The 6,032-nt window shown below is 38.8% G+C and overlaps 1 long non-coding RNA gene across 1 annotated transcript; it reads right to left on the minus strand.

The window, feature by feature from the left end:
- Positions 1–1,092: 1,092 nt before the first annotated feature.
- LOC147817379 (uncharacterized) lies at positions 1,093–2,278 on the minus strand. Its single transcript, XR_015436440.1, has 2 exons — positions 2,145–2,278; positions 1,093–1,593 (listed from the first exon to the last, which is right to left on the minus strand). It is a non-coding gene; the product is annotated as an uncharacterized LOC147817379 (long non-coding RNA).
- Positions 2,279–6,032: the final 3,754 nt, after the last annotated feature.

Raw genomic sequence — 6,032 nt, forward strand, 5'->3', positions numbered from 1 at the left:
TTTCATTATTGATGACAGGAGTCAAAACATCTGTTGGAATGATTCTGTCTCTGTCAGAATAAAGAACATGACTGAGAGCTGAGAACCATCATGACATGTTCACCTGCACAATGACTCCAAACTCAGTATTAGTTTCTATTCTATTGTTATTTCATGTAAAACGGTTCAGCAGACTGATTATTACAACTAAGCTGAGGGAATAATGTATTTTCAGATATCTGTGATCATCTAATCAGAGTGCTGTTTCTTTAGTCTTTTTCTCTAAACTCTACAATATGATATTGATCTGATTTCTCTCTATTATAATGTTTTTTTCCATCCAGCCAAGGTCTGGATCTTTGGGGACACTTACAACCTCTTGCAGCGATGATGGAGGCCCTGCACCACCTCCACCTGCACTGTCCACACATGAAGATCTTCTCTTCTCAAACACACACACACAGTGTCTTATATGATAATATAGTATTTTTTAATGTAACACTTGTGGCGATAACATTGTTCAGTCTGATCAGCTCTGCTCCTCCTTGTTCCCTAAACCCTCACTGTCGTATTACACGTCGCCCCATGTCAGACATACAATAACATGACTTTTGGACTCCACTGCAGCTGCAAGAAATTGTCAATAGTTAATTAATAGTAATAAAACATTAGAGTTCATATTTCATAGTCCTCAACCATTATATTTAATATCAGTGGGCTGTTCCAACAGCATCACTTATTCAGAGGGAGATTGTTACTGGAACAAATAAATATTAACTGTCTCACACATTAGGACTCATGTTGAATAATTATTATACTTGTTACTAAACATTCTGTTGCTGTTGATTCAACTACTTCTTTTTATTAAACAAACTTACATATGACAGTGAAATTCAGCTTTAACTTCATCCACAACTGTTATTTTTGTATTTGTAAATACAGTAAATTGTGCACTACACCATTTATTACATTCTTTTATACATGTTTCCAGTGTTGTAAATTGTTATAATTAATGTAGTTTATAATGTCCAATAAAGTTATTTATGAAGCTCTTGCTTTAACTTTGTTGATGGTTTTCTATAGAAACACATCTGGTATGAATTTTCACAATAGTAAAATGTTCTATGTTAGCTTTAATCAACAACATAAACACTAGAAATATTTAAATGTTGTCTGACAACACTGACAATGAAGGATCAAAAAACATGCTGATGTTAACTGGTAAATACTTTCACCTGTGGAGGTGGTGACAGCTAGAGATGATCCATCACTTAATCACAGTTTAATATTTATAAATCCTGATCTTAAAAGTGTTGCTACCATCACCTGTCAACAACAGCAGAAAAGAAGCTGCAGGTAAGAAACTGAACCTGTGAATACTGAAGACAAAATAATAAACAAACTCATCAGCAGTTGGTCTGTCATTTCATCAGAGGACGCTGAACTGGGAGGTTTTCTAGCATCATCATCATCATCATCATCACAGCACATTAGAGAACTAAGGATGTCCATGCAGTCTCCCTTCAACCAGATGAATGGAAACTAATGTGCTGCTCTGTACATGAGGTCCTCCTTCTGTTGGCACAGATCACTCAGTTTTCACAGTGTGGAAACCTTTCAAATGACAATAAAACACAAACACTTGAGTTAAGATGCGGTGGATCACAGTTAATCACAAATATCGATCAGCTGTCAGGACAGGTGCATGAATGTCTGCTTCAGTTGAGGAGTGGATTGAGTATTAAATGAACAATCTTCTATATGACAAATATTTGTCTACACATTTTGTAAACGTCACTTTATCTTAACTTGAAATATCACAACGTCTTGATGGACAATTTATTAACTGACATTAACGCTGCGCATTACACTAACGCAGATCAATTAAACTGGGTCACATGGAGAAACACAAACCAAACGTCGTCAGATTAACGTCGATTAAATTCACCTTTTTATTGGGCTTTGACTGAACACCTCCACGGGCTAACCCAGGTTCACACAGGTTATCCAGGTACCGTTAGCATAGCAATTGCTAAGTTATCAGCTAACGCTAGCACTAGCTGGCTAGCTTGGTTAGCAAGGTGCATCTTCACCTGAACTGTGATATTAACAGGGATGCTAATCTTGGCTAGCAGAGAAATAAGCTTAAAACCAAATGTACTTACCGGAAAAAAATGAACCGCCGACTCCTCTGAGTGTCTTTCAGAACAACTGAACACAGAACAAGACATTTACCGGTAAACAACATGTTGGAGATAACTTTGATGAACTGAAAACACAATAACAAGTCAAATGTCCGACACATCGCTCTGACGTCATATCCGGGTCAACAGGCAGTTTCCCCCGTGTGTCAATCACGCGGTAGCCACGCCCAAAATCACTCTGCTTTAACGTCTATTATCTTTTAAATAGGACCATAATTTGAAAAATGAACATCATGTTGTATTGAAGAAAACTTAAAACTAGTGATTCAGACCATAAACACATAACGAAAACGTTTACTGAGGTAACAAAACAAGTGACAAGTCGGGTCATTTTCCCACATACCTCAATACAATCTGACTTCTTTTTGCAACCAGTGGAGTCGCACCCTGATAGTTATTTGATAAAATGCAAGTTTAAGGCACTTCCGCATTGACTTCATCTTCCAGACCCGGAGTCGACGTCTATTTTTACATACAGTCTATACGTCTCCCCTGACCAATCAGAGCAAGCCAAGGGGGTGGGCACTTCAGAGGCAGGGCCAATAGGCTGTGAGAGGTGTGGAAACAAGGATCAGCTTTGTTTTGAATGGTTCCAAAAGGTTTCTTAGGAACCAAAATGCTTCAGTATGTTTTCGATCATTTCATATTAAAGAGTTAAAGCACATTTCTACCAGTTTTCCTTTTTGAGAGGTTTATGGGCACCAGTGAAAAAAAAAGAACTATAAAGGCCTATTAGAGTTATTACAGTACGAACACAGAACAAGGTAAAATGATGAGATAATTCTGCAACATAAATTACATTTTATTATATTACAAGAGTTAGTTTATATTTTTATTGAACCTTTTTTCCAATTAGCTATTTATGAAAACAGAAAAGGAGATGTAAAGATGAAATTGAGGAAATGACTGAGACCAGTGAGGAGAGCAGGGAAATAAGGCTGGGAAGGATCTGGCCACATGGTATGAAAGTGTAGAGAGAGAAGAAAGCAAAAGAAAGGAAACAAGGAGAAAAAATAAAGGAAGAAAGAGAAAGGGAGACAGAAAGAGGAAGAACAGTAAGTGAGATCAATAGAGGAATAATAAAGGAGAAAAGGAGAGATCAGGTGAAAGATGGAGAGCAAGAAGGAAGATAGAGTTCCTCAGAGATCATGGTGCTATTAGATGGATGTCCTCCATCAATCTGCTCCGTCCACTGCTTCATAAACTCAATTAAACTGGAAGCCTCCTGAGGAAGAACACTCTCTCTCTCCATCTATCTATCTAAATCTCACTCTCCATCCCTCCCCCTCTGATCCGGCGGGAATTCTTCCAGTTCGCGCCACTAATTCTTTTCCTCTTCAACAGCACAACCTGCCTCACTCATCGAGGGCAATATAACAAAGGAAATTCACAACTGTTCATAAATCATCTGCTCGACGCCTTTTGTTGACCTCAGACTTAAAAAACAGGTCCAGGCGTCTCGGCACTTCATCTTATTCTTGAATGCTTAATTTCTTTTCTTGCTTTCTTGTCATTTAAGGCCAAATTTTACAGTTTATATCAAAGGACCTGGATTTTTATTACTGCAGTAACAAGTCAAATTCCACTTGCCTTCAGCGCCAGAACAACAGGGATATAAAAGAAAGAAAAATAGAGACAAGCTCTCCGGACTACTTCATAAAACACAGACAATCACCGATCAATACATCTGCTTTAAAGGGGAAATGATCGGAGATGGAGAGGTGGGCGGCAGACAGCACATAAAACCTGATGGATAGACAGAGCCAAGACCTACTGCACAAAATTAATTAAACTTAAGGAAATTCATGGTGATTGGACACATCCATATTACTCTGGCTTGATCTGTGTGTGTGTGTGTGTGTTTGTGTGTGTGTGTGTGTGTGTGTGGGGGGGGGTAATAATGGAGGCTTTACCATGGAGTGGACAGGGTTGTGTGCAGCTGCAAATTGAGTGTAGAGTGTGTTTGCGTGTGCTCGCACTCCCAGCCAGTAAACCAGTCAGTCATCAGGCAGCAGACCACTCAGTCTGTCTGGGAGTCAGTCACTCTGACCTGAACTGGAAATCAACCACGATTAATCAGTGAGTGTCCGCTGGGAACGTTTCTGCCCATACGTTAACTTTTATTTCTCCACTGAAGCTTTGCTGAGTGTGCAGCTGGATGCTGGCGGGAAACAATGACCACACACACTCAGTCCTGAGCCCTGCATGGAGGCTTAACCTGCAGACCTCAGGTCACAAACCTGAAAATAAACTGACCAAAACACCAACAAACATTTTTTATTTCTCTCCCATGATGAATTCACCAAAAAGCAGAAAGAAGAAGAAGAAAAATAGAGAAAATCCAAGCAGCTAAAGAGCCACATATTTCCCTCAGTAGTTGGTGGAGAACCAAAAAGAGAGAGAAGAGTACAACAGTTACCGTGGTCAAAATCCATGAAACCAGGACGGTCCCTCTTTTTATTTCATTGATAAAAACCTTGGATGATTTAATGATATATTGATGCTGAACTGGAAACATCCGCAGTGTTCATTTCAGAAATCTGGTCACCTTATTGCAGACCATCAGTCTTCTTTATCAGCACTGAGTTTCAGAACTGCCTCCTCAAATCTTTAGCCGTTGTTATAAAATATTATATCATTCATATTCTGCTGGATTCTCCAATCGATCGTTGCCTCTAGGAGAAAGAAACTCAACCAACAGCCATGACGGATGGACCATCTGAGGTAATTAGAATAATAAGAAACAAGAAGATAATAGCACCTCGCACAGATTATAGTGATTCATGTTCACAAAAAACAGAAAACTACAAATGGAAAGATTTGCTCAAATTGACTGAAATTGACTTTGATGGCCACATTAAAGGCCATCTGCCAAAACAGCTCCTTCCTACTTTTACTTTATTTGAACAAATACCCAACGCGCTGGTTCTGCTCTAACCTACAGAGCTATAAATACAACATACAGCAGCATGTGAATCATTAGGGAGCTATCGCTCAGTGATTGTGATTGCATCCTGTCACTCTCCATCACCACTCTCTTACTGTCACTTTGAAGCAGTCTGCCGCTGCACCACCACAGTCTCTCACCATCGCAGGAGCTGCTATTTTTCCACTCAATTACCACCATTAATCTGCCTCGTCTGAAGCTGTTGTGTTCCCTCTCCACAATAACTAACCTCTCTCGCACAGCGATGCAGTCGAGCAGCTGTCTCAAACAAAAGAGCTGAACAATCGACGAAAAGACACAAATAAATAAAAATAAAAATATCAACAACAAGACAAAACTGGTGGAGTATGTACAGAATTGTTTTCACTCAGCTTGTAAAGTTTTCTGTTCTGCCTGATGTAATTCAATCAGGGTTTCTATATTAACTTTGGATTAAATGATTATTAGCAGCTACTTAGCAGCTAAAGAGCCACATATTTCCCTCAGTAGTTGGTGGAGAACCGAGAAGAGAGAGAAGGGTGAACATTGCACTTACAGAACATGACTCCAAATAAATGCTTCCAACTTCCAATAATCAACAGTGAAGGTTGATGATATTTAAACAATCATATTGAAATCATAAAACGAGGATAGGATAACTAAGGAGGTGTTCATGTGGAGTAAATTACAAAGTTCGTCACAGACAAAAGGAGGTGGATCTGCTGCATAGTTACAGTTATTGAAAGTTACACTTTAATTGAAGTTTGAAGAAAGAAAATATATAAAATATAATGTTGTTAAAGCCAAAATAAAGGACATAGTTCGGTTCTGAATTATATCAGATCTCATCTTGTTGAGATATGACATGATCTTTGGTAAGTCGATTCCAAAAAGACGGAAAGAGGAAAACAGATTTCCAGAGC

The sequence above is a fragment of the Seriola lalandi genome, unplaced genomic scaffold (genome assembly GCF_002814215.2).
Source record: "Seriola lalandi dorsalis isolate HSWRI2012SDOR001 ecotype SW California unplaced genomic scaffold, Sedor1 jcf7180002054969, whole genome shotgun sequence".
Classification (NCBI taxonomy): domain Eukaryota; kingdom Metazoa; phylum Chordata; class Actinopteri; order Carangiformes; family Carangidae; genus Seriola; species Seriola lalandi.